Source organism: Myotis nattereri (assembly GCF_964212035.1).
Source record: "Myotis nattereri genome assembly, chromosome: 4".
Taxonomy (NCBI): Eukaryota; Metazoa; Chordata; class Mammalia; order Chiroptera; family Vespertilionidae; genus Myotis; species Myotis nattereri.
The window spans coordinates 77,427,388-77,438,681 of NC_138079.1; the positions used below are offsets into that span (position 1 = coordinate 77,427,388).

At 39.3% G+C, this 11,294-nt stretch overlaps 1 pseudogene across 1 annotated transcript; it reads right to left on the bottom strand.

Moving 5' to 3' along the window:
- Positions 1 to 4,658: 4,658 nt before the first annotated feature.
- On the bottom strand, positions 4,659 to 5,271 carry LOC308518261 (high mobility group protein B1-like; annotated as a pseudogene). The gene has a single exon. The product of its transcript is annotated as a high mobility group protein B1-like (transcript).
- Between the last annotated feature and the right edge of the window lie 6,023 nt (positions 5,272 to 11,294).

Consider the following 11,294-nt stretch of genomic DNA (forward strand, 5'->3'; position numbering starts at 1 on the left):
CATGACAAATATTGACAGAAATTTCTTTCTTAAATGAGGTTGCAATAATTTCTGTGGACTTATGAGTTAGACAATCTATTCTCCCAAACAACCCTTGACCCAATGCTATACTCAGTTTGGAGCCACCTCTAATGCAATATTTGAACTCAAGACAAATGCAACTGCCTAAATGTAAGAGGTAGGGGCAAGTAGCCAAGGACCAAGGGAACTCAGCTGCTCAATAGTGGTCACCACACAGCAGTCACTTCAAGATCCCTATTAACCTCAAAACTCTTAAATCCACGTGGGAAGGTGAATGGGCCAGTCCCTATCACAAACACTGACTTTAGGTGTGAGCATGTTTTGTTTTTTGGTTGCTCTGAGGAGCTTTTTTGCTTCTGCACTCAGGAATTTGTCAGGCTTATGTTCCCCTCAGAGGACAGCGAAGAAGCAAAACCATTAATGGTGTTTATGCCTCGTGGAGTCTCCAGAGTCTAAATGAGCACTTCTACCTGATAATAAATGTTGCTGCTCTTCTAAAATGCTTATTCTGCATGCATCTAGGAAAAGGGTTGGCCATTGTCAGACCAGAGTGGGCAATGCTCAAACTCCAGATTTGATGCAGTCTCTTTTGTGTCCACATCTACCCTCCCTGCCCATGAAAACATGAATGTCCTTATTTTTTCCAGAGGCCCCTATCAAACCTTGGTTATTTTCAGATACTGTCCTATCTATTTCTCTCAGGCCTTACAAAAGAGTGGGTGGTGAACAAAAATATGTTAAGTGTGATCTTTGTGTTCCTCAGCAAATTATTTTACCTTCCAAAATCTTGTCTATGTAGCTATAAAATTGGGATAATAATATTATGTATCCTAGGATGGTATGACCCCTGTGAGGTGCTGGGTGCTGTACCTGACCCATTTGGTCAGGAGCCAGGGTGTGGGAGTGGATCTGGAAGGTTCAGATTGTGACTTTGCCCATCACGAAAGATGCAGAGTCTGGGGCTGTGTCCAAAGGGCAACATGCTAAATAGAATGTCTTATTGTACTGAGCTAGAAAGGAGACAAGACATAATCCAAAAGAGGACCCAAGAGATCAGAAGTTAAAGTAACCAAATGAACCCAGGCATCAAAATCTAAGTTAATACTGGAAGCCAAACGGAGGCAACAAGGTTTAAGCAAGAGATCAGACCAAGATCAGGTGGAACTGGAGGAAGGGCTGGATGGGAGGTAACATTAGCGTAGAATGAAGCTCAAGGATGCTGAGATGGGGGACCATGTATGCCAAAGAAAGGTTATTGTGGGGCACAATCTAAAGGGATTCACTATGTAAAGGGTAGAACTCTAGTTAAATGTAGTGGTAGACTTTGTCATTGTTTGACATTATCCCGTGTTCCTTTTTAGGAAGGATTATACTTCTCAACCTATTAAATTCAGATGTGGCCATGAGATTTGCTTTGTCCAATGCGGTTTAAAGCCATTTGGTAGAGTTTAAGAGCTAGCATATGCTTTTCCATGCTCTCTTTTTCCTTTACCTCAATATCTGGTAGAGACTGGCCTCTCTGTCTGGGTCTTAGAATGAGTATAATAAAGACATTGGAGCAGAATTTCCAAATGATCCTCAATAAACCTGTACCAAGAAATACATTTATGTTATTTTCTGCCACTGAAATAATTTCAAAATCACAGCATTATCTAGCCTACCTTGACTGATACGAATGAAGATACTAGTTGGAAGCTAATAATTAATGGTGATGTCTGGTTATACTTATTTTAATATGACAGGCAAAGTATGACAATGATGTTGCAAGAGAAAACAACTAGAAAAAATACGACTTCAGTGTTTATTTAGGATGATTTGTAACAGAGAGTGAAGTCTTTAGATAAATTTGTTACACACATATGCTAATATCATAGCCAGTCAAATGAAAAAATAAATGAATAGGAGACCCAGCTTCCTTTATTCTCAAGGATTTTATAGCCCACTAGAAACTCAGAATAAAATCAAACACACACACACACACACAAACACATGCACACTTTCACTGTATTAAAAGCATGTAAAAGGGTCCTATTCTTGCCATTTAAGAGTTCAAAGTCTAAGAGACCAAACATACCAGGTTGCTGAGTTTTGTTATTGTGATTGTATTGTTATCCTAATTATCGTCCTCGTCGTCGTCGTCATCATCATCATCATCATTTTACTGTTGTGGTGTTAGATATTAGACACAAAGAATGGCTGTTGATTGGAGTTGCAAAAATAAGTTTCATTGTTTTTTCTTATGTTTAGTTTTCTGAGCTATGTAGCCTTTGAAGGGAGAAAGGTGGTAATTTATTATTTTACATAAACAAATGGCTTAGGAAAAGTTGTGGTTTTGAAGTGATGGGACTATAGAATGAAAAAGGTTTTGAAAAAAAGATGCAATCAGGTAGACAGGTGAGGGATGGACTCCATCCTTAGAGGAAAATCAAGACAGAGCCCCAGGAGCTAGCAAGAGCTCATCTCAGATCACAGAGGCTAATTCTCAAAGGCAAGCCCAGGGAAGGGGTGACTGTTAATGATGAATGGACCATTCAGCCATTCTGACTTGGCCTAGGAAAGTGGGCATGTACAGAGGACAATACAGAGATTTTTCTTCATTGTTTTTCCATTTGCAAACACAGCTTTTTATAGCTTCCACATTAGTAGTCCATAGTCCACTGAATATCGTCTTGGTATTTGACCCAAGCCCCTCACCATATTCATGACATGCAACACCAATTGCAGGGCTGTTGGCAACACTAACTGTTCATTTTTCTCAATTGATCTCACATCTACTTTTGAATTAAGAAAAATGCTGAGAACAAAGGCAAGGAGCCTTTCTGAAAGTAATGCTGAAGGGCATTCTGCTCAAGATGAAAGCAAATGGAAGTGAGACTTAGTAAATACCTGCTCTGGCTTGGGTTATTTTAAAGGTGCTATTCTTGAGCATTTTATTTTACTTTTTATTTTATTTTATTTTACTTTATTTTATTTTATTTTATTTTTGTTAATCCTTTCCTAAGAATATATTTCCATTGATTTTTAGGGAGAGTGGAAGAGAGAGGGAAAGACAGAGAGAAACATCAATGTGAGAGAAACACACCAATTAGTTGCCTCCTGCATGCGGCCCCACTCGGGCTGGGGAGGAGCCTGTAACTAAGATATGCATCCTTGACTGGAATCGAACCCGGGACCCTTTGGTCCACAGACCTATGCCCTATCCACTGAGCCAAACCGGCTAGGGACTATTGCCTTTTTCACAAGCTCTTTGAAAAATTTTCCTGAACTGTATTCAGTGCCTACTAATTTACCATGCAGCATTTTCACCTTGGTGTTAATAATGTACATTGAATATATTTGGGTATATGTTATGATGTTTGTTTATGTATAATTGCTGCAAAATAAAGTTTATAAAAGACATAGGTATTTTTTTAGATTAAATAAGGTATCTACTGCTTTAGCTAAACCACCATTCTAAAAAGAGTTTATTCTTCAAATACTGAAAACAAGTACATCCAGCCTTTTATCTATCAGCAAGGGGAAAGTTCATAGAATACATAATAGAAGTGATATTCTGTTCCCGCTAGTTCGTAACTTCCTTCGAACATTTCTAAAATTTAATGGGGGTATAAGTACATACACATAAATAAATAATTAAATAGAAGTTGGCTATAAAAATGAATAAATACCCTGACCTGTGTGGCTCAGTTGGTTGGAGCATCGTCCCATACACCAAAACATTATGGGTTAGATACCTAGGTCATGGGTTCAATCCCATGTCAGGGTGCATACAGGAAGCAACTGATTGATGTTTCTCACATCGACATTTCTCTCTCTCTAAAAAATCAATAAGCGTATCTTCGGGTGAGGATTAAAAAAATGAGTAAATATAAAACACATATAACAACAGATGATGTCTGCATAATGTGGGAAAACTAGGGCAATCGTTTAGATTTTATTGCACTGTATGCAGTGATAAGAAATCATATTTTCAGTGTGCATAAGATATTTGAGGAGTCCAGAGAAGGATTAGCTTTACTTACATGTAAAATAGACCACAGCCCTTGAGAGGGGATTCTGGGTATTTGAAGAAGCTCCTATTCTCAAAGAATTAACCAGGCATTTCCTGCGGGTATCTAGGATGTCATCAGAAGAGACTCTTTGCCTGGATTTCAAGCAAGGTTTTTCTTTATTTAATTTGTTTTTACTAATAAAAAAATTATATTTACTTAGAAGCATTCAGGATGTCAACAAAACAGCTGCAACTTTTTTTGCAATTACAGAGTGATATTCAGTTAACAGAACAACAATTATTTCGTATAACTGCATCAGAGACAACCAAAGATGGTAAAACTACCATCCCCACATAGAACTCATTGTGCTGTGCACCAAGAACCTGCTTTAGATTTCCATGCCAGTTTACAACCCCCGTACTGTACCAGGCAAGGTTAGTGGCTATTGAAAATACCCCCAGGACAGGACTTAGCTAAAGACACATTCGGTAGTGTGTTAACTGTACAAAAAAAGACACTGTACAGTTTAAAGCATATCTTACAAGCCTTACATTTCATTTTTTTTTTCTTTAAAAGGAGTGAGTTGTGTACAGGGGGGGTTAAATGCTTTATAGACAAGAAAAAAAAAACTGCACTAGAACCAAATTATTCATCATCATCATCATCTTCTTTATCTTCCTTCTCTTCCTCCTCCTCATCTTCCTCATCTTCTTCCTCTTCCTTCTTTTTCTTGCTTTTTTCAGCCTTGACAACTCCCTTTTTGGCAGCAGCAGGCTTTCCTTTAGCTCGGTCTGCAGCAATGTCCTTTTCATGCTTCTCCTTCAGCTTAGCAGCCTTCTTTTCAGAGGCTGCTTGTCATCTGCAGCAGTGTTGTTCCACATCTCTCCCAGCTTCTTTGCAACGTCACCAACGGATAGGCCGGGATGCGCTCCTTTGATTTTGGGGAGATACTCAGAACAAAACAAGAAAAAGGCCGAAGGAGGCCTCTTGGGTGCATTGGGATCCTTGAATTTCTTTTTTGTTTCCCCTTTAGGAGGAATATAAGTTTTCATTTCTCTCTCATAACGAGCCTTGTCCGCCTTCGCCATGTCTTCAAATTTTCCTTTCTCCTTAGCAGACATGGTCTCCACCTCTCTGAGCACTTCTTAAGAAAACTCTGAGAAGTTGACTGAAGCATCTGGGTGCTTCTTCTTCTGTTCCTCCCGGCAAGTTTGCGCAAAGAAGGCATACAATGACATTTGCCTCTCGGCATCTTAGGGTCTCCTTAGCCCATGTTTAATTACTTTCCCTCAGCGAGCACACAGTCACCCAGTGCCCAGCCAGCTCGCACTTGCCCCGGCGCTGTCTTTATGGAGCTCAATGTACTGCAATCTTCTTTATTTTTTAATTGGTTGCTTTTACTACACTGACAATTTTTACAAAGTGAAATTTCACATAGTTAAGCATTATGCACATGGTTAAACAATCAAATTGCTTGGAAGGGACTTTAATGAAAAGTGGCAGCTCTGTGCACTGCCCTCATCTCTCCGGTCTAACCCCAGGGAGAATAAGGTTTTAACAGTTGCTCTTTTTAGTTCTCTTGTTATTTTCTTATTAACAAATTGACCCCATCTCTTGTCCATTTCATCAGTGCTGACATCCTCTCTTCTCTCCCTGCTCTCAGAAGCGGTAATTTAGCTCAATCTTCACCACCAACCACCCCTGCTAACAGTCACATCAGATTCCTGGCCTACTGGTTAGTTGTACAAGCTTGGAAGGCAGTAGGGCCGCTCATCTGTCCCCAGGCCTTCCTCTTCTTCCCACTTCTTATCCTGACCTTAGTCTTCCCCGGCAGACAGTCACCCCCTTTGTAGCTGTCACCCCCTCTGCATGTTTTCTAATCTCTGCGTCGCCATTAGCACGCCTCTATCGCCTCTATTCACCTTCCTCCCCCAGGGACAGACCACGTTTCTCTCTGCCTCTTGGTCTCTATTGTCCTTATCACCCTGGGCCTTTATTTTGGTCCTTGTTTACTACCACGTTAATGGGAGGTCAGCAGGGGAGGAAGGGAGGCAGGGAAGAAGAGAAGATGCATGAATTTTAAGTGGGAGTTGCAGGCAGATGTTCTCAAAGCAGGGTATATGCAATTTCTAATGACAGGTCGATAGATTTCACCAGTTTTTCAAAGAGGTCTCTGGTACCCCAAATTTGAAGCTTTAAGGCTCTTTTTAAAAATATTTTTATTAATTTCAGAGAGGAAGGTCAATGAGATAGAAACATCATTGATGAGAGAGACTCATTGATCAGCTGCCGCTTAGCTATCTTCACAGGCCCCACACTGGGCATCTAGCCCACAACCCAGGCATGTGCCCTGACCGGGAATTGAACCAGGACCTCTTGGTTCATAGGTTGACACTCAACCACTGAGCCATGCTGTCAGGCAAGCTTAATGCTCTTTCTTCACAGAGTTAAAATACCTAAATCATTTCAAAGTGTAGACTTCATATACCCTACATTATTAATCATATAGATTTTTATTCAAAATATAGATTCTTGGCCTTACTGAAATAAGTAAGCTGGGTCTGGGACTCTCAAATATGCATCTTTAACAAGCTCCTGAGGTAATTTAATATTACATATGACAGAAATACAGATGATTTTACTATATATAAATATAAAATATATGTTATTTACAGGCAGAATTGTAGATGGGAGGCCGCCCCTTTCAGTTTTGAACACAGAATTGGAAGAGAAAGATGTACCTTTAAATCTGCCTTTTAAAAATCATATGCTATATGACTAGAACTTTTGGTTGATCTCATTGAAATATTGAAATATTTATAAATTAAAATTTTTTTAAAGCAGCAACTTGATGGCATCATTCATAAGATGTAGCATTGAGGCAGCTGGAATATCCATTCACTGACCATATATCATAACTTCTGTTTATGACCATTTCCTCAGCCTCTTTTCCACCATTTCCATAAGTTTAAATATCATAAATGAAGATTGGTTTTCCATAATTTTTTAAACAAGTATTTTCTTAACAGCTCCATATGATTAGTTTTCTCCTCTGGTTGTTTTCAAATTGATTTTTTTTTTTTTTTTTTTTTTTTTGTGGCAAGATTTTTAGATCCAGAATTTTGTCAGCTATAATTCTCAGGTACATGCTATTTCATTTTCTAAATCATCTTAATATTGTAAGCTGCTTAATCCTCTAACTGTCCACACAGTATAGTTTCTCTTCTAAAATGCAGCCATTAAACAGAAAGAATGGTGCCAAAATGACAGCATAAAAATTTGGAGGGATTTGTATAAAACCTTAATTGGCACTTTCCATGACATTTTAAAGGCATTAAGTATTTCAAAGTCATTTAAAAAAATTGTTGTTACTGTACCAGTCATTTAAAAAGAATAAATTTCCCCACTAGGCTGTTAACTTCAGTATGAATTTCCTTGGAACAGTGAATAATTCATAGTGATGCTCTTATCCTTTCAAACTACAATTAGAATTAACAACTAAAATTTTGCAGACACTGTTTCTAAATAGAACAATTGTGGGACATTTTGTGAAGTTGCTCCTTCTTAGGAGTGGACATTGGCTTCCTCCTGAGCACGATGCCCTTCCTCCCTGTAGGCTTTCTGATGTTTGACTTAAGAAGGAAGGAATGAACAAACTCGTTCATTTGTAAGGCAATTTGTAATCCTCACAAGTATTACATTCCATCAGTGTTTTCTTTTTTTTCAAATATATTTCCACTGAGTTGCACCATTGTTTTCTCCTCATTTTCATTTCACATACTTCTCTGTCCAGATTCATCAGCTACTAATTGAGAATTCAACATATCACAGAAGTATATTCCAGAAAAGACCAAACCAGGAGGCTTCCAATTTGCAGTTGGACTTTAAACGGCGGCTTGGTTTTAATAATGTTTGAATATAGATTCTAATTTATAGGCTTGGTGTGACTATTATTAAACCATCCCCACTGTGGCCTGCCGTTTCCCCCCACAGGTCCACTGGCCTGTGAAGATAGCTAAGCGGATAAATATGCTCATACTTAGACCTGGCAAGTCAAAGGGATATTGGAAACTGAACTAATCTTGATGGGAAAAAACCCCTGTATATTACATGATATTTTTTAAACAACTTAGAAGACAGAAAAATAAAAATATTACACATACACTGACTTCCGCTTCTTTTTTATGAATTAAAAGAGGTGGAGTCACTAAGGGATATCCTACCCTCAACTTCACATTGACTGCTAGTTACATGAATTACACTTGGCTTTCACCTTGGAAGGCAAACGAGAGACTATGAAGGGAGAAGGCCCAAGGGGACCCAAAGGTCCTGCCATTTCACCTTACCTAGTGTATTCTTCTTTTTCTTCTTCTTCTTCTTTTTTTTTTACACATAGGAATGCTACTTTAATTAATGTGTCAATTTATTAAAGTTATGCAGAAAACATTATTAATATAATCAAGACTACCACAGTAATCCTCAGAGGAAAGGGGGGAGGACCAACCAAACCACTTATATGCATATAGGCATCACCCAGTGTATTCTTTCACTGGACATTCCTTGAAAAGAGTGGTCAGCCATGTCCAATGTTTCCACAAGGAGCAAGGAAGATAAAAGCTGAAGGGTTTTTCCTTTTTAGCTTGAGACAACTGGAAGCCACAGATGACCTTGAGAGTTGAGGACACAATTCAGCTGTCTGCTGGTGAGCAGTAAAGGGGGGTAAGGAAGTGGAAAATAGTGTGGGTGGGTTAGTCAAGAAGCTTAGCAACCATTGCTGGAAGTTGAGTGCTGTTGGGCCCTTCCCAGGGAGCCTTCTAGAATTGCACAACCTGAACAATTATCCTTTGCAATACCTAACACAGAACATAACTGATACTTAAATTAATGAACCTAATGTTTCTTGAATATGAGAAAGAAAAAAATCTACACAAAGGAAGAAAAGATTTTTACAAAGAATGTAATGATGAAAATGAAATCATAATTACATATTGAAGATTATACCAAGAATGGATTCAATTTTATTTTGAGAATTAGGCAGAGTCAGAAAGAAAGACAATGATGATAATAATAACACTGCCTGTAAGGGCATAAATCTTGGTGACTCATGAAGCCTTTTTCATATTCATTGTCTATTTCTTCATGGAAAAGTGCAGCGTAGGACATTTAGGAAAGAACTGTAACCTAAAGCACATGACAGGTGAGACTTGAAATTAGAATGTAGGGAAAGTTCTTAAAATAGACTTCTAACTAGCTGAAGTCCTGATGTTGTGTGGTTAGAAAGAAAGACTGCATTAACACACAGAAATAATGAGAGATCAGAATGGATAAGAGAAGCATAGCAGGTATAACCTGTGGGATCATCCCATTTCATCACAATCCCACCTTAGTCTGAGCTGTATACAGCTCTGTGCAGCAGTCTAGGCTCTCCGTTTAAAAGCTGGGCCAGAAGGCAAAAATTTAAGGAAGAATTCACAAAAGAGCTTTAAAAATGATTAAAGACTAAAGAAATAGGACCTACTATGAAATAGTCAAAGAACTAGACTTTTCCTAAACCCCTACTCATTGTTTCAGAATTCATGATGATTCACATAATGTAACTGCAATAATCCAATTACAATTATCTTATAAAAGAAATATCCAAACTCAGCTGCAGATCTTGGTATCAGCAGATCTTTGCCCGAGGCTTTTTGGTTTGTTTGGTTCAGTTTCCTTCGGGGAAGAGCATTCTAACAAGGTTTTGGGGCAGTTAATGACTGTGGGGGTTTTGCAGCCAGGGTAGAATGAAAGGAAAATAGGTTTATTTAGACTAAGTAAGCAATGGAGGAGTTAGTTTAAACAGAAGTTGTCAGAGGGGGTGGTGGAGCCTACTTCTCTGGAGAGTTTAAAAATAGGCCAGGCGCTCATCTCTCTGGGATGGCTTCAGCCTGCAGAGTAGCTAGAGGACAGCCACTGCCCGCTCATGTTCCCTTCCACCTCTCTGAGTCTACAGGCCAAAACAGTATCAGAGGAGGCCTCCTGGGTCAGTTGTTCCTAACTAGAGTGCTTTCTGGCCACATGGAGTGATAAGTATATAAGGGAGAGTGGGGTCAGAGTGTTCCCTGAACCTCACTCTGTAGGCATTACCGAGACAGGGTCTTCCACCTACCAGCACCGTCTGCGGAGAAGCACAGAGGATGCCAGTTAGTATTAAATGACACTGCTTTGTCGGATTTTATTTGTCCCATTGTATTGTGTGTGTGTGTGTGTGTGTGTGTGTGTGTGTGTGTGTGTGTGAGAAAATACAGTAAGCAAAACTAACTGGAAAGGAAACTCAGTTAAAAATTCAGAAAACAGCCTGGTGGGTGTGGCTCAGTGGTTGAGCATTGACCTATGAACCAGGAGGTCACAGTTTGCTTTCCAGTCAGAACACACACCCAAGTTAACACGTTAAGCCCCATGTCAGTCACCGGTGACTGACGCTATACTTTCTGTCCCGAAGACAAAACAGGCTGGGTGCTTAATGTGTTAAGGCTCAATCCCTAGTGTAGGGCGTGTAGGAGGCAACCGATCAATGATTCTCTCTCATCATTGATGTTTCTCTCTCTCTCTCCTTCTCCCTTCCTCTCTGAAGTCAACAAAAATACATATTTTTTAAAAATCCAGAAAACATAAATGGGGAAAAGAACTTCATGTCCTTTGAGGTAAGAGTCTAATATTAGGTATTAGATTCTGACTTTAAAGCCTAACATTCAGTATTTGAATTTTCTTGGGTCTGAGGCCTGTCTAAGATTGTTTTCTGTTGCCAGCACAGGGGTTTTTCCCTCTTAGAAAATGAGCTGTGTTCCAGTCCCCTAATGCTGCTGGGCAATGGCCTTTGTCTCATACCAGCTGAAGAGACAGCAGAGCCCAGAGTCGGAGTCAGCTTTAAGTATCATGTACCCCATCAGTGGTGGGTGGTGTTGTCGCTAACTACACTTCCACCTCAACAAAGAAAGTGGTGAGTTGCCACAAAACAAGGATGTTCCAACTTAAGGATTATGCTGAATTCTTCCCAGAGGAGCACTTTTTATAAAAAGATAAATTTTATCCTAAAATATTTTCTAAATTTACTTAGGCACTCTACCCAAGGAAAATAGTTTAAGTATTGCACCATGTAACTACTATCTGCTGAATTGGAACAACTTTCTCTCAACCAAGGTCTATCTTTATTCATCAAGTGGTCTCAGATGGCCTGTGTGGGGTGGGGAACCTCCAAGGTCACAATTATGCAGGTTGAACCAAGGAGACACTGGACAGGCAACC